Below are 25,353 nucleotides of genomic sequence, written 5' to 3' on the forward strand. Positions count from 1 at the left end.
ACTGAACCCCCATTTTAAAGATGAGCTAACTGAGGCACAGAGAAGTAAAGTGACTTGTCCATAGTCACACAGCTGGCAAGCGGCGGAGCCGGAATTAGAACCCATGACCTCTGACTCCTAACCCCGGGCTCTTTCCACAGAGCCACGCTGTTTCTAAGTTAAGTGAGTTAAGTAACCTGCCCAAGGTCACACAGCAGACGAGAGGCAAAGCCGGGATCGGAACACAGATCCTGGCTCCCAGGGCCGTGCCCTATCCGCCGGGCCACGCTGCTTCCTAAAGGCATTCCGACACTGCCCAGACTGGTCCCCTTCTTCAGCCCTTCCCTTCCCCACCTCGCTCCAGTTAAGCACAACAGTCCCCTTGGGCCACTGGACTCTTCATGCATTCACCCATGCTGTCTCAGACAACTGAAGTCACCTTTCCCTACCCAGACAATGAGCTATTTCCCTGGCCTCTTCAGGAAAGCCTCCCCAGAGCCACCAACATGTGCCCCACGTTATGACCCCTGACATGAGGGGAAGGAGGGAGCAACCAGAGCGCTCTCTAACAGACCTGCACCCCACCTCTCCAGTACTATTTTTCTCACCGACCCAGGTGGGTCACACTTCCCACTTTTCCTATGCCATGCTGGAGAAGCAGCATGGTGTAGGGGTTAGAGCATGGGCCTGGGAGTCAGAAGGTCACGGGTTCTAATTCCAGCTCTGCCCCTTGTCTGCTGCGTGACCTTGGGCAAGTCGCTTCACTTCTCTGGGCCTCAGTTCCCTCATTTGTAAAACAGGGATCGAGACTGTGAGCCTCGTGTGGGACAGGGACTGTGTCCAACCTGACTTGCTTGTATCACCCCAATGCTTACTACAATGCCTGGCACATAGTAAGCGCTCAATACCAGAATAATAACAACTATTATTACTAAGTGACCTAGGATCACCTTGTCTCTGAATGAGAGGGGGAGGTCACCACCTCCCCCTGGTCAGTCATCCCTTGGATATTCCAGATCAACTCTTCTTCACCCTGAAGTGGCCCCTCAAGGGGAACCAATTGGGCTGGCTTTTCCTGGGAGGATATACATTCGCATTACTATAGCACTTGATGGCTCAGTCATTAAAGCTTACTCAGTTCTTCTCTTCTCCATTGTTCAGAGGGAAACCTCTATCTGTTCCATCTCAGATTCTCCCCCGCCCCCCCCCACCTTGCACCCCTGCACAGACAAAGGTGGGAAGGGAGGGAGAGAGAAATTTTAATCCGGGAAGACCTCTTGGAGGAGATGTGACCTTAATAAGATTCTGAAAGTGGAGAGTGGTGGTCTGGGGCATATTAAAATAATAATAATAATCATAGCTGCGATATTTGTGAAGCGCTTACTATGTGCCAGGCACTGTACTAAGCGCTGGAGTAGATACAAGGAAATTGGGTTGGACACAGTCCCTGTCCCGCAAAGCGCTCACAGTCTTAACCCCCGTTTTCCAGATGAGGTAAATGAGGCACAGAGAAGTGACTTGCCCAAGGTCACACAGCAGACAAGTGACGGAGTCAGGATTAGAATCCAGGTCCTTTCAACTTCCAAATGCATGGGGGGGGAGGGAGCTCCAGGCCACAGGGAGGGTGTGGGAAAGGGGTCGGTGGCCAAAATAGTCGCGATTGGGGCACAGTAAGCAAGCTGGCAGTAGAAGAGCAGAGTGGGTGGGCTGGGCTGGAGTAGGAGATCAGTGAAGATTTCACTATGAGACCTTTAGACACGACGCTGGGATAGGTACAAAGAAGGTAATCAGGTTGGACACAGTCCCTACCCCAAATGGGGCTGACAGTCTAAGAAGGAGGGAAAAAAGACTTTTTAGCCCTGCAATGACTAACCATGACCATGCAGTCCTGTTCTGATGCTCCTCTTGTTTTCTACTCTGGCTTGTTAGGGTTTTTTGTTGGTTGTTGCTATTTATGGGACTTTTTTTTGTTTCTGCTTTTCCTTTAGTTTTCTGCCACAAATTGGAAAAGACCCTCCCAACCTCTACTAAACCAAACATCACCATCAGAGGTATTTATTGAGCACTTACTGTGTATTTAATTTAACGTTGTCTTACCAATGCCTGCTGCCCTCAGATATTCTGTTCTTGGGACCACAGGTTGGCACCCACTCACTCTCCCCACTCTCACACAATGCATGCCCTTGGGCATAGGGGACAGGAGGCAGGACAGACCTTTTTGCCTCTTAACCACTGATGCCTGAGCAATGCTCACCTGAATGGCAAGAGGCCAGAGAAGGGGTCCCAACTCTAGAGGAGCAGCGTGGCTTAGTGGAAACAGCAGGGGCCTGAGAGTCAGAGGACGTGGGTTCTAATACCGGGTCCACCACCTGTCTGTGTGACCTTGGGCCTCCCCTTCCCTTCTCTGGGCCTCAGTTACCGCATCTGTACAGTGGGGATGACGACCATGAGCTCCAAGTAGGACCACCCGATCACTCTGTAACTACCACAGTGCTTGGAACAGTGCTTGGCACATAGTAAGCACTTACCAAATACCATCATTATTATTTCTACGGACAGATTGTGCTAGGGATTCTCTCTCATAGACGCCCACGCTCACGGATGCAGTCACTGTCGGCAGGATCACCTCTGAGCCAAAGGCCGGCCGGAACATCGTCGGACTCCTCCTAGCGCTTGGTACGATGTTCCGCACGCCGGATTAAAGGGCTGCGAGCCCTGCGTCTACCACAAAGGGCGCATCTGGCTTCCATAACCTTTTCATCGGTGTCACCAGCGAGCCAGATGCACCAACAAGTGGCATGGCAGATCTCCATCGCTCCCGAGAAGACAGTCAGGCTTCACGGGGACAATGAAAGACAGGAGGCTAGCCAAGTCATTGATAAACAGGCAGGAAGGGCAGAACATGCACCTTTAAAATAAATAAATAATGGTAGTATTTAAGCGCTTACTATGAGCAAAACACGGTTCTAAGCGCTGAAGGATAAAAGGTGATCAGGTTGTCCCACGTGGGGCTCACAGTTTTAATCCGCATTTTACAGATGAGGTAACTCAGGCACAGAGAAGTTAATTGACTTTCCCAAAGTCACACAGCTGGCAAGCGGCGGAGCCGGGATTAGAACCCATGACCTCCGACTCCCAAGCCCAGGCTCTTTCCACTGAGCCACGCTGCTTCTCTTCCCTTTAAGACCTTAGTAAAAGTCTCAGAGTGATACAGCAACAGATCATCGGGTGACATTGGAGTACAGAGAGCAGACTGGTGTTTCCAGTCAGGAAGAGGGGCATTTCCTTGAGTAGAGGCTTCAGGAAGGTTGGGGGGAGCAAGGGGCAAACACCAGAGAAGGAATCTGGGTCGATACGCTCGGCCCGAAGGGGCGGAATTACAACTTTCTCCTTTCTAGAGAATACTCCTTCGAGGGGACTTTTAGGACCGTGCTTGGAGATGGATAGAAAGCTGCTTAAACTGCCCAAAATGGAAAATTATGGAGTAGGGTGGAAGCTTGCTGTGGGTAAATTATGGGTTATTTCTTTGTTTTGTACTTTCCAAGCGCTTAGTAGAGTGCCTGGCACCCACGGTGGGTGCTCCGTAAATGCTGTTACCTCTACTCGAAGGCAGGGACGTGCGTCTAGCATTGCATTCTCCCAAACCTCCCCATTAGGCACGCCAGCCTCTGGCCATCACTTGGTGGCTATTCAACATCCCCAACGGTCACTTTGGGGTCCCTAATGGTAATTGAGAAGCAGCGTGGCTCAGTGGAAAGAGCCTGGGCTTTGGAGTCAGAGCTCATGAGTTCGAATCCCAGCTCTGCCACCTGTCAGCTGTGTGACTGTGGGCAAGTCACTTAACTTCTCTGTGCCTCAGTTACCTCATCTGTAAAATGAGGATGAAGACTGTGAGCCCCACGTGGGACAACCTGATTCCCCTGTGTCTACCCCAGCGCTTAGAACAGTGCTCTGCACATAGTAAGCGCTTAACAAATACCAACATTATTATTATTATTATTAATCCTGCAAAAGCTGAAAATGTGTGGCCCTTCCCAAGCAGCATGTCTAGCGTAAAGAGCCTGGGCCTGGGAGTCAGAGGACCTGCGTTCTAATCCCGGCTCTGCCACTTGGCGGTTGGGTGACCTTGGGCAAGTTACTTTACTTTCCTGGGCCTCATGTTACCTCATCTGTAAATGGGGGATTAAGACTATGAGCCCCATATGGGATAGGGACTCTGTCCAACCTGATCATCTTGTATCTACCCCAAGGTTTAGTATAGTGCCTGACACATAGTAAGCGCTTAACAAATACCATGGGACCGGGGGGGTGGGGGGGATCCTGGAATTACAGCATCTTGACCTAGCCTGGGCACTATTCATGCATATGCGACTGCTTCAGTAGGTTTGCTGGGACAAACAGTTCTATCCCCACTAGAATAACCAATCTTATGAGGAAGTGCTTCAGTTACTATAGCATGAATCTTCTCTCCCCCATGCCTGCCCCTAAAACACCAAAGGGTTTTCAAAGGGTCACGGCCTGTGTATTCAGAGCCCACTGGCTAGCTTGGGCAGGGCTCTACCCTGTCCACCACAGCATCTGCTTGGGGGGAATGGGTGAGGAGGCACAGAGTTGGGGCAACCAGCTGGTGGGGGGAGACAGACGATGACAATAACCCCGAAGCAGAAACTCTGAATCCTGGGGCTACACCCCAAGTAAGAGCGGCAAGCGGACACCTGGTACACACCCTCTCTCCCTGCCCCTGCCGACGCTATGCTTCTCCGAGTCAGTCAATTGTATTTACTGAGCGCTGCACTGAGCGCTTGGAAGAGTGCAGTATAACAACAGACGCATTCCTTGCCCACGATGAGATCTGGCTCTGCCCAGGTGCCCAAAATCCAAATTAAAAGATGAAACTCGCTTAACGGAGTGCTTAAAAACACCAGGGAGCCATTTGATGTCATCAAGAGTGCTATCCAAAGGACTTTCAAGAAACTCCTGAAATGGTAGCTGGATAGAGTGCCATGTGGACCACTTCTTTTTCAGTGTAAATTCACTTCTCAACTCCCTACTACACTGCATGCCCTGGAGCCTTTAACATCTGTGGCCCTCTTGTCTTGCTGAGTCCGCTCCACCCCACAGTGGCTCCATGGACACACCCGTCTCTCCCAGGACACCCCATCTCCACCTGCAATTGTTCTGCCAGTGCATCCATCACCCATCGAAAAATGTACCCACTCCCTTTTCCACCTGGACCCCCGCATGGCTATATGGGCCCTGGAAAAAGTGAACTGGAGAACATCTGCTTGTAGCCACCTGCAATAATCCATCCAATCCAACCCACTGGGTGTCACGGAATGCAAATCACTTCTATTTACTCCAAAATAATAGGGCTTTGCAGTTGAACTCACTTAACCACATGTCTGAGATTGGTCGTACTGGCTTCTATGGTCTCCCAAATTAAGCACCCGCTCTTTCAGACTAGAACAGAAAAACCCAGTTAATTGACCAAATGGGACAAAAAGGCCCAAAGACCCTTTATTTATGTATTCAATGGGGTTTTAATACTGAAAAATGATTTCAAGTGTCCAACAGTGCCTAAACAGGGCCTAAACAATTGGAGTCGGAGAGGGGGGAGGAGGGGAAGAAATCCTCGGCCTCTAACACCTGCTCAAAAGTCTTTATGAGCTCTAAAAACTTTTCCAATAGATGTCACTTGAAATGCCTTGATCTTTAAAACAGTATAGTTCTAGAAGCAAGGACAGACTTATAGCAATGTCCACAAACTAAAAGAGGTTAACAAGGATAAAATGTTATTTTGTTTGATTTAAAACAAAACAAAACAAAAAACCCATACATGAGAGCCTATGTATGCTGGCTTCTTCCTGGCCCCGCCTTAGAACTCTGAACAGCCTCCCTCTGCTCCTTTTCCATTGGGTTCCCCGGCCCCTATCCACGGGAGACCGCCCTCTGAAACCTTGGGGATCTGAAAACTCTACAAATCCAACAGACCCCAGGGCTCCCTTTGTCAAGGTCTCCCTTTCGTCCTACCTCCAACAAGCCTTCCTCAATTACTTCCCACTATCCCAAATCAGAAAAACCCACCAGCCATCTCCAGCACTTATGCACTCATTTATACCCACCCTGAACAATTCTGTATATAGGCCACTCAGTCGTACATTCGATCACTTCCTTTGGATTACTCAATTTGTGAATATTTTCATGTCTTTCTCCCGTTAGCGTTTTAGATTCTTGTGGGCAGGCAACGTGCCGCTTGATTGATACTTCCCAAGCATTTATATAGTGCAGTGTACCCAGTGAACATAATAAATACTATTATGACTATTTTCAAGTAAATCTTTTTTTAATGGCATTTATTAAGCGCTTACCAGGCACTGTACTAAGTTCTAAGGTTGATACAAATTCATCACGTCCCACGTGGGGCTTGGTCTTAATCCCATTTTTTGGATGAGGGAACTGAGGCCCACAAATGAAGTGACTTGCCTAAGGTCACACAGCAGCCACGTGGCGGAGCTGAAATTAGAACCCAGGTCCTTCTGACTCCCGGGCCCGTATTCTTTCCACTAGGCCACACTGCTTTGGATTTACTTGAAAAAGCTGATTGGAATTCAAGTGTTAACTCAGAGGATTGACAAAGGCAATAACAACGAGGGTATTTGTTAAACCCTTATTATGTACCAAGCACTGTGTTAGAAACAGACACCTGTCCCACATGGGGCTCTCAGTCTACGGGGGAGGGAGAACAGATATTTAATTATTTAATCCTCGTTTTGTTTTGTTTTTAAAAGACAAGGAAGCTGAAGTAGAGAGAAGTTGAGCGACTTCCCCAAGGTCACATAGCAGCAGACGAGCGGCAGAGCCGAGAGTAAGTAGGCAGTTGGAAGGCTAAGAAGGTTTTCAGTAGAGGATGCGACCTTCTGAAGAGTTGTAGTACAATCTTTACATCTGTTGTGGCAAAACCATCAGAACCCCAATTTCGTGATCAAAGATTTCAAAATTTTATATGGGCCATTTCCAGTAATTAAAAAAAATTTTTTTTCCACAAAGAGTCTTGGAATTCTGAGCTGGATGCTATTCTCAAAGGGGATGTCATTTAAGCCACTGTTTAACAATTAGGGGATCCAGCTCACTAGCCTGCATTTTTACCAACTGATCATGCGTCTATTGCCCTAGAATGTGCATTATGAGGAATGGTCAAAATGTAGTTTAATTCTATTTCTAAGTACTTATTAGGTGGGTTTAGCATTGGGGTAAATATAAGAGAAACAATTTAGAGTCATTGTCCCCCAAGGGCCTCACAATTTAGGCAGCAGAAGATGGATACCCAGAACAGTAAGAATAAGCTACAACAATTCAAGTGCCTAAAATACCATTCCAATAAGTAACTAGATGGTACTTAGAAAGCGGGTCCTCCTCAGACTTCCCAGCACTCCAGGCGATAATTCTTAGTTAAAACCTCAGCGGCCTGCCCACGGTTCTAAAAGTAGACTTCTGTTCCCACAGTGGTTGGTGGGAGGCCGAGAGGTGGGTCCCGGCACTGGTTGACCCCACGGACGCCAGAGCTCCTTTTCTTAAGGGTGTCTCTGGGGCACGGGCATGCCCATTTCCCCATTAGGGGAACAACACCACCCCTTCTTTCTTGCGTAGTGCTTTCGTTTTCCCAAAGCGCTTTCATATCGAGATTATCGATTCTCATTTGTTCTTCCTAACGTCCCTGTGAAGTAGGGAGAGAGAGGCACTGTCATCCCCATTTTGTCGATGAGAAAACGGAGGCGGCCCAGAGAGTTAAGCAACTTGCCGAAGGTCATGGAGCAGGCCGGGAGGCGGGGGGAGGAGGGACTAGAGACCAAGTCTTTGACTCTCAGCCCGATGCTCTTTCCGCTAGGCCACACTGCTTCCCTTTTGAGTCAAATTTTCCCCATTACCTGGGAGAAGGAGGACTCCGTAACGATAATAATTGTGGTATTTGTTAAGTGCTTACTATGTACCAGGCACTGAACTAAGCACCGGGGTGGATACAAGCAAATTGGCTTGGACACAGTCCCCATCCCACAGGGGGCTCACGGTCTCAGTCCACATTTTACAGATAACTGAGGCAGTGAGAAGTGAAGTGATCTGCCCAAAGCCACGCAGCAGACAAGTGGTGTAGCCAGGCCAGTGCCAGCCAGGCCCGTGCCCTATCCGCTACGCCGTGCTGCTTCCTATAGCCATCCAGAGAAGTTTCCCTTCTGCAGATATATGATGAGGGGAGAGTAGGAGGGGGAAGAATTTTCTGTGGTGGAGGAATATTGAAAAGCACCCTTGTGCAGGGTGTACTTTCTCGGCCTTTCTCCCCCCACCCGCCTCCACCCCCTCACTCCTGACTGTGCCCAGAACCATTAAGGGGACGGGACGAGGTGGCTGTCAAGTGTCCTCACAGAGGCTCCTTAGGGACACGGTCCCCAAACCGAAAACTGGGCTGGGTGACCCCACGTGCCTCAAGTGGGGAAACAGGCCCCCAAAGGCAATCCCCAAAACCCTAGACCCTCGACTTGGGGATTCTGGGCACTCGTCCCCTAAAAACGTGCCTCTGAGGAATATACAGCTGGGGGTCAAGGGCCTTCCTGGCTCGTAAGCTACTTATTAAAGCGGGCAATTCTGCTGAAATCAGTCAATCAGGAAAGAAGCATGGGGAAATTCATCTCCCTGACGCTTTGCCCCCTGAAGCAGCTACTAGGAGAACCAGCCCCATTTTGTGCCTTTCATATGACCAAGTGGATATGCACCATTAAAACAGATGAGTAATTTCAATCAGTGGCATTTGAGCACTTGTGTGCAGAACACTGGATTAAGCGGTCGAGAAAGTCAACTACACAAGAGAGTTGGTAGAACCATCCCCACCCACAGGAGCTAACAGTCTCAACTACACATTACTAACCGTCATCCTTCCAAGCCAAAGGACAGGGCTGTGAGTTCACAAGTAGGTGCCCTCAGTCCATAGGGGCTAAGGTTAACATTGTACTCCTTTCACCTGTCACTCAGAAGTTCATTATTCGTTCATTCATTCAATCGTATTTATTAGCGCTTACTGTGTGCAGAGCACTGGACTCAGTGCTTGGAAAAGTACAATTTGGCAACAGATAGAGACCATCTCTACCCAACAACGGGCTCACAGTCTAGAAGGGGGAGACAGACAACAAAAATTTTACACTTGCTTCAGGTAGCCAGTATACTTAAAGGTCCAGCGGAAAACACCAATGTCAAGATGGCGCGCACTTTAAAAAGTGGCCATGACTGCTCAAGGAGCTATTTGTCAGTTTTTGTTGAGTAATAATAATAATGATGATAGTATTTAAGCACTTACTATGTGCCAGGCACTGTTCTAAGCGCTGGGGTGGATACAAGCAAATCAGGTTGGACACACGGACCCCATCCCACATAGGGCTCACATTCTCATTCCCCATTTTACAGATGAGATAACTGAGGCACAGAAGTGCAATGACTCACCTACGGTCACACAGCAGACAAGTGTCAGAGCCAGGATTAGAACCTCTGACCTTCTCCCAGGCCCGTGCCCTATCCATTACGCCATGCTGACACTGTTCTTTGTACCAGGTACAGGGGCTTGGGATTGTTTGCCGAGGCATACTAGAGATGCAGGAAATCCTTTAGAAAAGATCTTTAGTACCTCAGTGTCATCACCTGGAGTCAACAGGCTAGGATCAAGAGCTACGTCCAAGTTTGCAGTGCAATAAAACTTCTGCAGCAAGATATAAAGGAGTCCCATAATCCGAAGTATTTTCCCCAAGACAAGCTGGAGTTGAATAATGGGAAGGAGAGCCTTTCATCTCTAACTTTCTCTTGCCCGAATCTAGATTAAGTCAGAAAGAACCAAGATTATTCCTGAAATGGTGCTCAACAGATGAGCTAAACTTGTTTCTAGATCATCTTGCCTCCAGATGATCCAATGTCTAAGGACATTGACTCGTTCAGCCAAGCCCATACAGTCAGAAGGTCAGGTTTGGAATATGAAAGCCACCATTTTGGGCACCAGTGTACACTTCACATTTTGCACTCTTTTTTTTTTCAGCCCACAGACCAAACACTCAAACTAGAGCTTTGGAATCAATCAATTCCTGTAGAATAGCAGAGTACTTTAAAAAGTTACCACATCTAAATCTAGTCCTGAACAGGGGAAGAAGGCGGCCACACGATCATTAGCACTCTAAATGATTATCTTCTAGGGAGATAAACATTTAAGCAATTATCCAGTCTACAGGCTTTTACAATATAGTAATAACTAATCAAGACACATTGGGAACTAGTCTTTTTTCATGGCATTTGTTAAGCGCTTACTAAATGCCAGACACTGTATTAAGCGCTGAGGTAGATTCAAGCTAATCAGGTTGGACACAGTCCATGCCTCACATGGGGCTCACATTTGTAGTCCCCATTTTACAGATGAGGCTTGCCCAAGGTCATCCAGCAGCCAAGTGGCAGAGCTGGGATTAGAACCCAGGGCCTTCTGACTCCCTTCTGACCACAATGCTTCTAGTCTTCCACCGAAAGGATTTTATCCAATACTGTCTTCTTTAGAACCAGAACCAACACAAGAAAAGTAAACTTTGGACATGGGAGCCAGAGAGCCAAATGAGCAGCGGAAGTGAGTGACAAATTACGGGGTTAGCTGCCTTGGTCTCATGTTAATGAATGATACACACCAACTAAGATTTACTCCTGCAAATTAAATTGCAAGTTAGAAAAAAATATGTTCCATTCAATTTGCATTTTTCAGCTTGATTACACCTTCAACCTTCAGCTTTCAACCAGAAGTGCTGGGTAAGCCCTTAACTAGCTTCGTTTGGATGTCTAAATCCCCTAACCCACAAAAAAACAGACCCTGAAAAATTATGAGTTTGAGGAAGGGAAAGGAGAAAGGCATCCTACCCTAATTAACTTATCAACCTTCTATAATGCGCTGAAATGAGAGTGGGAACGGTAAAGAGGAAGCTTTGAGTTCTTCCTGCTTTTCCATATACTCTTTTTTTCAATGTACTATGCGCATGGACTGCCCATGATAAATTATGCTGAAAAGCTTCTCCTGGAAGCTCTGGCGTATTGCATAACCGAGCGTTTGAATTTAGATTTTATCGGCCCTGCTGCTAACTTTCCATTGGAAGGCTTATATGACCTGAGCAAAGGCAATACCAGAAAGAAAATTCAAGTTAACGAGCTGCTGCTGTATAGACTGGAACACCATTACCGGCAGTCTGCTGAATTGCGTAGGAGGTGTTTGGCAAAGTTCAAGTATTTTCCACAGTTTTAGGGAGCTAGATAAGCACCTGTTGGGGTACCCTGCTGTCATCCCACCCAATGGAACCGTATTAAGGGAGGAGTGCAGCTTCAATGCTGGGAGCCGGACTTCATTCCAGGACTTCGCTCCATCAATCACTGGCATATGTTGAGTGCTTAACCGTGTAGAACACCGTACTAAGCTCTCGGGAGAGTATAACACTAAAACCGGCAGACACAATCCCAACCCACAAGGAGCTTACCGTCAGCAAGGGGAGACAGATATCAAAATAAGTTACAGAAAGGGGAAATGGCAGGTTGAAAGGCTGTGAACAGAAGTGCTGTAGGGAAAACGTCAAGCGCTGAAGGGGTACCAACCTGAGCGTGTAAGTGATGCAGGACAGCGGCCGGGGGAAATGAAGGCTGTGAGGAAGGCCTCTTGTAGGAAATGTGGTATTAGGAGGGTTTTGAAGATGGGGAGAGTGGTGGTCCAATATGTGAAGGGGGACAGAGTTCCAATCAATCATATTTATTGAGCGCTTACTCTGTGCAAAGCATTATACTAAGCGCTTGGGAACGCACGATATAACGGAGTTGGTAGACATGTTCCCTGACCACAATTAGCTTACAGTCTAGAGGGAGAGACAGACATTAATAAAACTAAATAATTAATGGACACATATACAAGTGTTGTGAGGCTGAGGGAGGGGTGAACAGAGGGAAGAAGTCTGATGCAGAAGGGAGTGGGAGAAGAGGAAATGAGGGCTCAATCAGGGAAGGGCTCTTGGAACTGTGCCTTTAAGAAGGCTTAGATAGTGGAGAGAGCGATCATCTGTTGGATATGAAGAGGGAGGGTGCTCCAGGCCAGAGGGAGGACGGGGGTGAGAGGTTGGCAGCGAGATAGACGAGATCAAGGTACAGTGATCAAGGTTGACGTTAGAGGAGCAAAGTGTGCGGGCTGGGTTGCAGTAGAAATGCAGCGAGGTAAGCTGCTATGTGACCTCGGGTAAGTCACTTAACTTCTCTGTGCCTCACTCACCTCATCTGTAAAATGGGGATTAAGACTGAGCCCAAGGTGGGACATGGACTGCGTCCAACCTGATTAGCTTGCATCTACCCCAGCACCATGTGCCTGGAACATAGTAAGCCCTTAAATACCTTTCAAAAAAAAAAAAAAAGGTAAGGTAGGAGGGGGCAGGGTGATAGAGTGCCTAAAGCCGATGGGTAGGAGTTTCGGTTTGATGTGGAGGGTGGATGGGCAACCACTAGAGATTCTTGAGGAGTGGGGAAACATGGCCTGAACATTTTTGTAGAAAAATAATCCAGGTAGCAGAGAGAAGTATGGACTGGAGTGGGGAGATACAGGAGGCTGGGAGGTCAGCAAGGAGGCTGATGAAATAATCACGAAGCAATAGGATAAGTACTTGGATTAACATTACTAAGCAGTTTGGATGAAGAGGAAAGACTGGATTTTAGCGATGCTGTTAGAGTATTCTCTCAACCCCTTAGTACACTGCTCTGCACAAAGTGAGTGTGCAATTAATACAACTGACTGTGACAGTTAAACTGACAGGATTGAGTGGCAGTTTGAATAACTGGGTTGAATGAGAGAAATGAGTTGAGGAAGACATCAAGGATACAGGCTTCTAAGACACAGAGGATGGTGGTGCTGCCTACTGACGGGAAAGTCAGGGGGAAGACAGGGTTTGGGCTGAAAGATAAGGAGTCCTGTTTAGGACATGTTAAATTTGAGGTGTCGGGGGGACATCCAGGTAGAGATGTCTTGATGGCAGGAGAAAATGTGAGACTGCAAAGGAGAGAGACTGGGGCTGGAGATGTAGATTTGGTAATCACCCACACAGAGGTGGTATTTGTAGCCATAGGAGTGAATGGGTTCTCCAAGGGAGTGGGGGTAGACGGAGAATAGAAAGGGACCCAGAACTGAATCTTGAGGGATACCCACAGTGAGGGGGTTGTAGGCATGTAGGAAAGCAGTGGGGAAAAGGCCACTGGAGAGCCAACAGTCGAAGATGGTGGTCAGGGAGGGAAACAAGGGAGGGATAAAGTGCTTTGATAAGGTGCTAAAGGATGGGTTTGGAGGCACTGGTGGAGGGGGTGGATTTTGAGAGAAGGCAGATCTCCTTCTGAGATACTGCTGGGAAAGATGGGAAAGTTGAAGGAGGGGCAGGGGAAGTTTTAGGGAGATCACACCTAGTGGTTTCAATTTTCTCAAAGTACGTAGCCAGGTCATTAGGGGCAAGAGATGGGGGAGGCAGGGGTCAGGGGTTTGAGGAGGGAGTAAAGCATCTGAAACAATGGCAAGGGCAACAGGCGTGCAAGTCAAAAAGGACAGAGAAATAACGTTGCCAGGGCAGAGCTAGAGCACGCAAGAATGAAGTTGAGGTGGACGAGGTCGGCCTGATAGCTGGATTTCCGCCAGCAGCGCTGTACAGCTCACGTACAGGAGCGAGGGAAGTGGACAGTGGAGGTGATCCAGGGCTGCGGGTTAGTGGTACGAGGCCGACGAAGGGACAGGCCGGCGAATGAGTTGAGTTCAGTAGAGAGGGTGGTGTTGAGGGAGTCAATTTGGTCATCAAGGTCATCATTTGGGTCTGGAAAGTAAATAAGAGCATGGCAACTTGAGAAACCTGTTGGGATCAAAACTTGGAGGTCTCTGTGGAGGAACAGGACAGACTTAGAGGGAGCGGGTGTGTGGGAGAGAAGGCAGGTGAGGAGGTTGTGGTTAGACAGAGAGATTTCAGCATTGGTGAGGGTAGAGACTGTACAGTGACTAGAGATGATGAGATTGAATGTGTGTCCAAGTGGGTGATGTGGGGTGGAGCAGGTCAGTGGATTTGAGGAATAATATAAAGTGGGCAGCAGGAGGGTCATCAGAAACCTCTCTATGGATACTGAAGGCCCCAAGGATCAATGTAGGGATCGAGAAACAGAAGGAATGTGAGAAAGGGATCAAAATGGTTTAGAAAGTTGGAAGAGGGACCTGGGGTGGGGCCACGGTAGATGACCGTGACTAGTATCTGGAGTGGGTGGTAGGGACAGATAATATGGGCTTCAAAGGAAGGGAAAGAGAGGGATGGGGGAGGTAAAATGGTGTGAAAGTGGCACTGGGGAGAGAGAAGGCAGTTCCAAGCCCAAGGGAGAATGTGAGCAAGGGGTCAACAGCAGGATAGAGGAGACAGAGGAGCGGAGCATGCGGAATGGGTTATAGTAGGAGATCAGCAAGGGCAGGTTACGAGGGAAGAGAGTTGATTGAGTGCCTTAAAGCCAATGGCATTGAGTCTGCTCGACACGGAGGAGGATGGACAACCGTTTCTTGAGGTGTGGGGAGATATCGACCAAACAATTTTTCGGAGAAATGATCCGGGCATCAGAGCAGACTGGAGACAGGAAGAGTCAGGATGCAAGGAGGTCGCCAAGGAGGCTGATGCAATAGTCACGGCGGGAAATGATGAGTGTTTGGATCAGTGTGGTAGCAGTTTGGATGGAGAGGAAAGAGCATATTTTAGAGATTGTGAAGGTAGAAATCACAGAATTTCCTGACAGATTGAATGTGTGGGTTACATGAGAGAGATGAGTTAAGGATAATGCCATGGTTACGGGCTTGTGACTGAGAAAGGATGGTGGGGCATTCTACAGTGATAGGAAAGTCAGGACAAGGACAGAGTTTGGATGGGAAGAGGAGTTCTGTTCTGGACATGTTAAGTGTGAGATGTGGGCAGGTCATCCAAGTAGAGATGTCCCGGAGGTAGGAGGAAACGCAAGACTGCAGAAGAGAGATAGATATGAGAATTATCTGTGTAGGGATGGTAGTTGAAACCACGGGAGCGAATGAGTTCTCCAAGGATGTTGGTGTAAATGGAGAATAGAAGGGAACCCAGAACTGAACCTTGAGGCACACCCCTTCCCCTCCCCGCCCCCCCCCCCAGTTAGAGGGCGGGAGGCTGTGAAAGACTGAGACGGAGTGGCCAGAGAGATAGAAGGAGCACTAGGAGAGGACAGAGGAGGAGAAGCAACATGGCCTAGTGGAAAGAGCACAAGTCTGGGAGTTAGAGGACCTGGGTTCTAATCCCAGCTCTGCCACTTGTCTGCTGTGTGACTTTGGCCAAGTCACTTCACAGAAGGTCATCGGTTCTAATCCTGACTCCATCACACGTCTGCTGTGGGACCTTGAGCAAGTCACTTCTCTATGCCTCAGTTACCTCATCCGTAAAATGGGAATTGAGACTGTGAGTCCCACTTGGGACAGGGACTGTGTCCAAGCCCGTTTGATTGTATTCACCCCAGGGCTTAAGGTAGTGCTTGGTACATAGTAAGCACTTAATACATTATTATTCTCTGTTCCTCTGTTCCCTCATCTGCAAAATGGGGATTCAATACCTGTTTTCCCTCCCACTTAGACTGTAAGCCCCATGTGGGACCTGATTATCTTACATCTACCCTGGCACTTAATACAGTGCTTAGCAGAGTAAGCACTTAATACCACAATTAGGATGGCGCCGATGAACGCAAAGGTTAGGTAATGTTTCCAGGAGAAGAGTTGGTCCAATGTCAGAGGCAGCAGAGAGGTCGAGGAGGATTAGGGTGGAGTGCTGCTCACTGGATGTGGCAAGGAGGACATTGGTGACCTTAAAGAAGGTCATTTGTGCGGACCAGAAGGGGCGGAACCCAGATTCCAGGCAATCGTGAAGAGTGGAGGCAGCGAGTCTAGACAACTAGACAGCTAGAGTCTAGACAACTTGCTCCAGGGTTTTGAGAGGAATGTTAGGAGGGAAATGGGGCGATAACTGGAGGGTGCCATAGTGGTCAGAGGATTTTTTTTTTTTAATAAAGGATGGGGACACTTGGGCATGCTTGAACGCAGCAGGAAGGGAGCTGTTGGAAAGTGAGCAGTGAAGATGGCGTTCAGGAAGGGAAGAAGGGAGAGGGTAATTGTTTTGATAAGGAGAGAAGAGGTGGGGTCAGAAGCACAGATGGAGGGGGTAGAACTTCAAGATGAGGAGAGAGATCTCCTCTTGAGGAACTGGTGGGAAGGACTGGAGAGTCAAAGAGGGAGCTGGAGGAGAATGAAACTGGAAAGGAGCAGGGGAGATTTGAGGGAGACCAATTTTTTTTTTTAAATGCTGTCAAACTGTCTCCAACTCATAGCGACTCTGTGGACACATCTCTCCCAGAACGCACTACTCTCCATCTGCAATCATTCTGGTAGTGTACTCAGAGTTTTCTAGGTAAAAATACGGAAGTGGTTTACCATCGCCTTCTTCCGTGCAGTAAACTCCGCCCTCGACTCTCTCCCACGCCGCTGCTGCCCAGCACAGGTGAGTTTCAACTTGTAGCAGATTGCCTTCCATTGGATAACCACTGCCCAAGCTAGGAATGGAATGGGTATGCTTCTGCTCGACCCTCCCTCCCATAGGTGAGACTGGTAGAGTACTGGAAACTCTCCAGGTGCAATCCTGAGGGGTCTACACCTAATGGTTTCAATTTTATCAACAAAGTACATGGCCAGGTCATTAGGGATAAGAGATTTGGGGGTTGGGGGCAGGATGTTTGAGGAATAAGTTTAAAATCTGAAACAACTGTCACAGGTAATGAGTATGGGAGACAATAAGGATGGAGAAATATTGTTGCCGGGCAGATGAGAAGGCAGAGTTAAAGCAGGCGAAGATAAATGTGGGTTGGATGATGTCGGCCTGATGTCTAGATTTCTGTCAGCAGCTCATGCACAAGAGCGGAAGAAGCATATTGTAGAACTGATCCATGGCTGCGAGTTTGTGGTGCAAGATCATTGGAGGGAGGGGGGAAACAAAGGAATTGAGTTCAGTTGACAGGGCACTTGGTATTCACCCCACCCTCAGCACTTACATACATATCTGTCATTTCTTTATATTAATGTGTTTCTCCATCTAGACAGGGAATGTGTCTACCAACTCTGTTGTGTTGTACTCTCCCAAGTGCTTAGTGCAGCAGTCCATACACTGGAAGTGCTCAATAAACAACACTGAGGAGAGTGTGAATTTGTGTGCATTGGGAAAGGAGACAAGATGGGGCATGACTTTAGAAAACTGGATGGGGGCAAAGCACTGTAGGTCTCAATGGGGGGAACAGGACAGATTTGTGGGGTGGGGGGAGGAGGGGAGGGCATGGGACACAATGCAGGTCAGGGAGTTGTGGTCGGAGAGTGGAATTTCAGGGCCGATGAGGTTAGAGGTTATAAAGAGTAGAGATGATGAGAGCAAGGGTGTGTCCGAGCTGGTGATTGAGAGAGGTGGGGTGGAGCAAGAGGCCAGTGGAGTTGATGAGTGAGAAGAAGCGGGCAGTAGAAAGGTCACTGGGAACATTAATGTAGATTTTGGAGTCCCCGAGAATCAGTGTAGGAACCGAGAGAGAGAGAAATGAGAAAGGGGTCGAAGTGGTTCAGAAAGTTGGAGGTGGGGTCTGGGGGGTGGTAAATGACTGTGATGAGTACTTGCAGTGGGTTGTACAGGCAGGTGGTGTGGGCTTCAAAGGAAGGGAAAGAGAGGGGGGACAGGAGGAAGAATTGTGCAAAAGTGGCATTGGGGGCAAGGAGGTGGCCAACTCAGCTGGTAGAGGGGGAGTACTGGCTTAGCTCTGGGGTTCCTGTCACTAACCTCTCTGTGCCCCAGTTACCACTTCTGTAAAATGGGGATTAAGAGTGTGCGCCTCATGTGTTACATGGACTATGTCCAGCCTATCTTCTATCTACCCTAGTGCTTAACTTGTAGCTGCCCCAGCGCTTAGAACAGTGCTTGGTACATAGTAAGTGCTTAACAAGTACCATAATAATAATTATTATTATTAATAATAATGATAGTATTTTTTAAGCGCTTACTATGTGCCAAGCACTGTTTTAAGCACTGGGAGAGATAGAAGGTAATCAGGTTGTTCCCCGTGGGGCTCACAGTCTTAATCCCCATTTTCCAGATGATGTAACCAAGGTACAGAGAAGTTAAGTGACTTGCCCCACGTCACAAAGCTGACAAGAGGCAGAGCCAGGATTAGAACCCACAACCCCTGACTCTTTCCACTGAGCCATGCTGCTTCTCTAATAATTCCCCTTTCCTGGTGAGTATTGGGGAATGGGAGAAGATGAGGACCCCTCGGGAGAGAAAGGCAAGTGAGATAGGGTCATCATCAAGTCAAGTAACAGTGATAAGTCTGAAGAAGTAATGGATCAGTCTGCACCACGGAAGCCACACCTACAAAATAATAATAATGATAATAGTAATAATAGTGTTAAATGCTTACTATGTGCCAGGGACTCTTCTAAGTGCTGGGGTAGATAAAAGCTAATCGGGTTGGATGCAGTCCCTCTCCCACATAGGGCTCACAATCTTAATCCCCATTTTACAGATGAGGGAACTGAGGCACAGAGAAGAGACTTGCCCCCAAGGTCACACAGCAGACAAGTGGCAGAGCTGGGATTAGAACCCACGTCCTTCTGACTCCTATATCAGGCCACACTGTTTCTCGTTTTACATCGACAACCCCACAGTAAATGTTGACACAGACTTCTGTTACCTAGGCAGCACACTGACCAACGAAGCAATGAGACAAGTAGGAAAAAAAAATCGAATTAAAAAGCCACACACGCTTTGAGGGGCCGAGTATGACAACAGCATGGTATATCAGACTCCACACCAAACTAAAGACCTGCGGGGCTGTAATGCCATCCAATCTTCTCTACGACTTTTAGATCTGGGCTCCCAACAGATGCCACATCTGAGCCACACTCAGCAACCATGTCCTGGAATGAAGCAAGTCTTAGTCTCCTAGCACTGAAGCCATGCCTTCACACGGGTTGGGCATCAGCGGACTAGCTAAGCAGCTGCCTTATGAGCAGGTGAAATTAGGAAACCGAAAGTAAGGACAGAAGAAACGCTCTAAGGATAGTCAAAGGAGGCCTCACACAATGCTGAATCATGAGCGGAAGTTAGGAAACCGAAAGCAAGGACAGAAGAAACTCTCTACGGATACGGTCAAACGAGGCCTCACAGAACGCAACTCAGCCAAAGTCTGGGATAGAAGTACAGCAGGCCAACCAGCATGGCGCACTGCAATAAGAAATGAACAACTCTTTGCAGACACTTTATAAGGACCGTAAAACAAAGAAGCAAAAATGAAAATAGCACCAGGTGCTGTAAACAACACAACAAGCCTAACAGAGGACAACGTTTGTGTGTGCACAATGTGGCGAAGGGACTGTGGGTCTCGCATTTGCCCTTTTCAGCCCCACAGGGACCCATAAGTCTCCCAGGCACTGAGTACAGTGCTCTGCGCACAGTAAGCACTTGATAGATACAATTAAGTAAATTTCACTATCAGTTGCATCTTGAGTACAAAAGGAAAGTAGACAGAAGTAAGAATGCTCCGGGCAATAGCCCAAATACTGGGAATGGCACAGAGGAATCAACTGCTTCTCAACAGGCTCGTTTCTGAGAGTAATATAACATCAGCCCAAACATAGGTAAGGAAATGACACTTTAGCAAAGCCTACTTCACACAATCACAATGGAATCATCTACTTAACCTTAAAGAACCTTGTAGCACTCTCATGGCAGATATGCTTGCAAATATCTAAGAAAGTACCCTAGCTTTCTCTGACTCCCTTCTAGATTTCACTAAATGCACAAAGGAGACTCAACCTTACATATTCACATTTGTCCTTGTTTCTAAATTTAACTCAGATTAGAGAAGGTCAAAGATTCTGGACTCATGTATTGCTCTACTGCCAATGAGAAGATTTTGTTGGCGGGGAGAGGAGCGCACCCTTACAATTGGGATGGGTTGTGTGCATGCGTGGGTGGGCGTTGAGGGGAAGAGGAAAGGGAGGGGAGAGGAGATATGTGCTTCGGACCCACTCGAGTGACAAGTGCTCTTAACCTGGATAGGAGATGGCATGTGAGAAGCCGGGGAGAATCGCAATAGGGAAACACTAGAAAGAAACCAGGGCAAAAGGAAAGAAAGCCAAAAATGTACATAAGAGCTGAAAAGCAGCCTTTGGAATCTGAAGAGGTCCTGAATGAGGTCGACCCCTATGATTTTCATATTTTTTCAGGCCTAGTATAGACAGCCAAACGAGCAATTTCAGAGGTCCAAAACTGAATATTTGGACCCATTTCCACACTGCTCATTTCCATCTATTCCTCTCATTTCAAATCAACCTTCTTTCCCCACCAGGATTTGCCACTGTCTGATGAAATAGGGTCTTTGTTATTCTTTCAGTAGAGCGATTAAGACCAAATTGTCTTCCCGTTTTCAAATAATTATTTCCTTGAAGGCTGCAAAACCACAATTACTTTTCAAATCTAGATTTTGTTTTGCTGTACCCAACGGACTACCTCGTAAAGGAGGTCGTACACACAGACTGGAGTGCCGATGATGGAGGCTGCCTGCATAAAGGGACCAGGGCGGGTAGAAATTAAACAGGGAGACCTCCTAAAGGGAGGTGGGCTTTCAGGAAGGCTTTGAAGATGGGGAGGGGTGCGGTGAATTCCAAGGTGGAAAGAGTTCCAAGCAGGGAGAAGGGCATGAATCAAGACAGGAGAAAGTGGAGAGCAAGGAACAGCTAGAGGGTTGGCTTGGGAGGAACACATGAGGAGAACAGATATGTAAAGAGAAAGCTGGCGAAGAATCTTGAAGCCAATCGTCAGGAGCTTGTTCGATGCAGATGGAAAGAGGTAGCCGCTGGAGGTTTTTGAGGAGCAGAGTAATGTGTCTGGAATGATGACTGAGAAAGATGATTTGGGCAACTGAGTGTAGGTAGACTGGAGGCAGGGGAGAACAGTGAGGAGGTTGATGCAGTAATCTAGGCAGGAGATGAAAAGAAGCTGAACCAGGGTGATGGCCAGAAGAGTGGAGAGGAAAGGAGGATCTGGGAAATACCGTAGAGAAAAAAAACGGCAGGATTTAAAGACACACTGTAAGGAGGTGACGGAGAAGAGTCAAACATGACAAAGTCGTGGCTTCCAGAACTGTAGGGGGCTGGGCGGGGGGGCATCGTCAAATGCAGTGGGAAAGTTAGGTGGAGGGGGAGAGATCTGGAAGGGAAGGAGAGTAGGTTAGTTTTAGCTATGCTGGGTCTTCCACCAGCATTGTGAACTTGGAGAAAGGAGTGTTCCACAGCATTGAAGGTAACTGAGAGGTCAAAGAGGATTAGGACATAGTAGAGTCCGTCTGACTTAGCCTACAGGAAGTCATTGGTGAGCACTACATCAGTAGAGTGAAAGGGGCGGCGGGGGAGGGGATCTGTTTGCAGTGGGTCAAGAAGAGAGTCAGCAGAGCAGAACAGTGATGGAGTATCAAATCCAAATACTGAGACAGTTGACAAAATGGTGCCAGCAGAAGGGATAATCAGGGAATGACATCTGAAGGAGGTGGTCTTTAGAAGGGTTTAAGGGAGTCGTTCGGAGGCTCGCATTAGCTCATTTCAACCTCCGTGAATCACCCACTAGACCTTTTCCAGAGCTAGTAATTGTTCAACCTACTTTCCTTGCTCACCCTCTTGCAGAAAGGCTAATGGAACATCGAAACAGACAGAAAGCAAGCAGAGGATCACGAAGGGGGTGAGACAAAAAAAAACGGGATCTTCCTGAACAAATATTTATTTAGCAGCAACCTCCTGGGCGCACGCATCCAAGGCTTACAGAATGGGGAGGGAAAGAAAGGATCCTGTGCCACTGTAGTTAAATATCATGTCAATTGAGGCTCCCCTGGTTCCAGATCACCCCCTATAGGACCCCAAATGAGTTCCAGACCATTACCACCGCCCTTGTTCTCAGCTGGTGCTCCATGTTGTCCTCTCTGGCTCTACTGTCACTGGGTTGGGACCCTTTACCATCAACCACACCTTTCTGCCCCACCGCTGACGGCAGGCAGAGGAAAATGCATCCATACCAGATGCGTGAATTGTAGGGGTTGGCAGGTCCAATGTCGACAGTCTTGATAATGGTATTTTTCGAGCAGCCCGAGTGCAGCGTGCTAAATTACACACTTGGGAAGCACAACAAGCACAAGACACATTCCCCGCCCATGAGGAGCTTACACGTTTAATGGATGGGACGGACATAAAAATGCTCACAAGCAGGAGAATCAGAACAAAATAGAATGATCACCTGAATATACATTCACGCTCCCCCCTGCCCCCACTCCAGACACACACCCACACAGCTGCTGAGGATGGGCATAAAATACATCCATATGTGCAAGAGGCAGATGAAGGGTTGACAAGACTCAGGGTGCCGGTAATTAGCCAGGGAAGGCTTTCTGAAGGAGGTGAGATTGGTTTGTACTTTCCCAGCGCTTAAGTCAGTGCAGGCAGTCAGAGCTCGGGGATTGTGGCTGATTGACTGCTTGAAGGTAGGGAGGGTTGAGATCTGAAACATTTGGGGGTGGAAAGGGGCCATGGAGAATTCTAGGCCCTGGGGGAAATGTGAATAAGGGGTGGGAGACAGCAAGGGGCTAGAGCCAAGAGGTGGGCTTGGAAGAAGCAAGAGTGAGCAGGGGAGGTGTTATCGGCTGGGCATAATACCAGCACCACTCGGTCCTTAGCGAGTCCACAGCAGAAAGCTTGGTGGGGAGGACCAAGGGGAGGGGGCCAAGCCCACCTGCTCCAACACTACAAGGACAAGCCTGCCTTACCAGCAATGCAAGTGTTGGGAAGGCCTCCCCTAGAGAGCCTTACCTCTTCACCTCGAAAACCCCAGCTGCATCAACCTAACACCCACCCTTGACACTTCTGTACCGTATTTCAATCGACTGGATTTACTGAGTGCTTACTGGGTATCAAGCACTGCACTCGAGGCTTGGGAGAGTACAGTACAACAGAGTTGTTAGACACATTCCCTTTCCTCAGCAATCTTACAGTCTAGGGGAGGCGACAGAGATTAGAATACATTACAGGTACGGAAACGAGGGTCGGGAGTGAATAAAGGGAAGAAATCCAAGTGCACGGATGACGCAGAAGGGCTCAGCACTGCGCATGTATACAGAAGTGAATTAATTTGAACATTAAGTTAGTAATACCAACATTATTATTTATTCAACTACCAAATTTTACCAGTGGGGCAGGCAAAATTCCTGACACTTAATACAGTGCTTTGCACATTGATCAGTGCATTACTAAGACTTTCCGAGTGGCCGCATCCATTCACTCGATCGTATTTGAGTGCCTGTGTGCAAAGTACTGTATTAAGCGCTTGGGAGAGTACGATAATAACAACAGACACACTGCCTGCCCGCAACGAGCTCACAGTCTGGGGGGAGACGGACATTAATATACATAAGTGAATAAATTACGGTAATATACAGATATACATTTGTGTGTCGTGGGGATGGGAGGGAGGGTGAATGAAGGGAGCAATCTCCCCAAGAGCAAGCCATCAGTGATAGAAGTTAACGTCGCAAGTGATGCTGTTAAAGGTAAGTTTCTCATGGTTACTATACATACATTCACTGCTCAGGTATCTACGCTTTCTCACATCTGTATGATTTTCTGTTAACACCACATGCCTGACTTTCTCCTCTCCTAGATTGTAAATTCCTGAAGACAGGATCCTCTCTTTCCCTCCCCATTCTATACACCTCTGAGGCCTACACACAAGTGGTTGCTAAATCAATCAATCGTATTTACTGAGCTCTGTACAACTAAGCACTCGGGAGAGTACAATTTAACAATACAATAATAGTATAAACAATATAATATTCGTTAAGGAAGACCGCAGTTTTTTTTGTTTCACGCCCTTCCCAATATGCTGACTGCTTTCTGTCTGTTTCGACGTTCCATTAGCATCTCTGAGAGAAGGTGAGCGAGGAAAGTAGATCCGACAATTACCAGCTCTGGAAAAGGTCTAGTGGGTGACTCACAGTGGTTGAAATGAACTAATATGAGCCTCTGAACAACAGCTAAAATCAAATGCGGGAAGAGAGGGAGAACAAAGTGGACAACAACAATTTCTGGAAGCTTTGTTATTTTCCTTCTATCATTATCTAATTTCAGTAGAGGGGAGGAAACTGGATAGCAACAGACTGCAGCTGTGAGGCTCAGTAGCACTGCCATCTCTTATGTAGCTTCAGCTCCTGTAGAGTAGGGGGATTTGGGGGCATACGCTAATCCCAAATTTTGTTTTGCTGTCTCCTCCTTTTCGACAGTGAGCCCATTGTTGGGCAGGGATTGTCTCTATCTGTTGCCAAATTGTACATTCCAAGCTCTTAATACAGTGCTCTGCACACAGTAAGTGCTTGATAAATACAACTGAGTGAATGAATGAATGAACAGCAGACCACTTCAAGGTGAGTTAGGAAGAGATGGCCAAGAAAATCAGGGGGCTGGTGGGGGGCAGGAGGAGTGAAGGAAACTGTGGGCCAGTGGATAGAGCACAGGCCTAGGAGTCAGAAGTACCTGGGTTCTAAACTCAGCTCCACCACGTGTCTGCTGCGTGACCTTGGGCAAGTCACTTCACTTCTCTGTGTCTGTTACCTCATATCTGTAATTTATTTACATTAATGTCTGTCTCCCCCTCTAGACCGTAAGCTTGTTCGGGGCAGGGAATGTGTCTATTGTTATACTGTACTCTCCCAAGCACTTAGTACAATGGTCTGCACACAGTGAGTATAAATATGACGGACTGAAAGACGGTGACTAAGACTGTGAGCCCCATGTGGGCCATGGGCCTGGTTAGCTTGTATCTACCTCTGTGCTTACTACAGTGCCTGGCACAGAGTAAGTCCTTAATTCCATAAAAAATGGAAAAACGTTTAAACTGATACCAACTATTCTTGTTTCAATTCAAATGGCACCCTTCCTTGCTTGCCTTCCTCATAACAATATACAGCTTCTTTGTTGCACAACAAGCCCACAAAATTAAGAAAATTTTAAACTCGGTTAAGGCAAGGATTTTCAGAAATCATCAAATGGGAGCATGGACCACTCATGATTTGAGCCTAAGTTCAGTAGCTTTAAAGGATTGCCACTGGACTTTCTATTCAAAATGCAACAGAGTAAAACATCATATCAAATCAATGGCAAATCAAGTGTTGTGTGCTTTCTGTGTGCAGAGCGCTGTA

General features: G+C 47.6%; 1 protein-coding gene and 1 non-coding gene across 3 annotated transcripts in view; both read right to left on the minus strand.

Moving 5' to 3' along the window:
* Positions 1-25,353, minus strand: part of MED26 (mediator complex subunit 26) — a 67,342-nt gene that overhangs the window by 28,030 nt on the left and 13,959 nt on the right. The window lies entirely within an intron of this gene.
* Positions 16,597-16,734, minus strand: LOC114806726. The gene has a single exon (XR_003754788.1). It is a non-coding gene; the product is annotated as a small nucleolar RNA SNORA7 (small nucleolar RNA).

Source organism: Ornithorhynchus anatinus, chromosome X1 (genome assembly GCF_004115215.2).
Source record: "Ornithorhynchus anatinus isolate Pmale09 chromosome X1, mOrnAna1.pri.v4, whole genome shotgun sequence".
In the NCBI taxonomy this organism is placed as follows: domain Eukaryota; kingdom Metazoa; phylum Chordata; class Mammalia; order Monotremata; family Ornithorhynchidae; genus Ornithorhynchus; species Ornithorhynchus anatinus.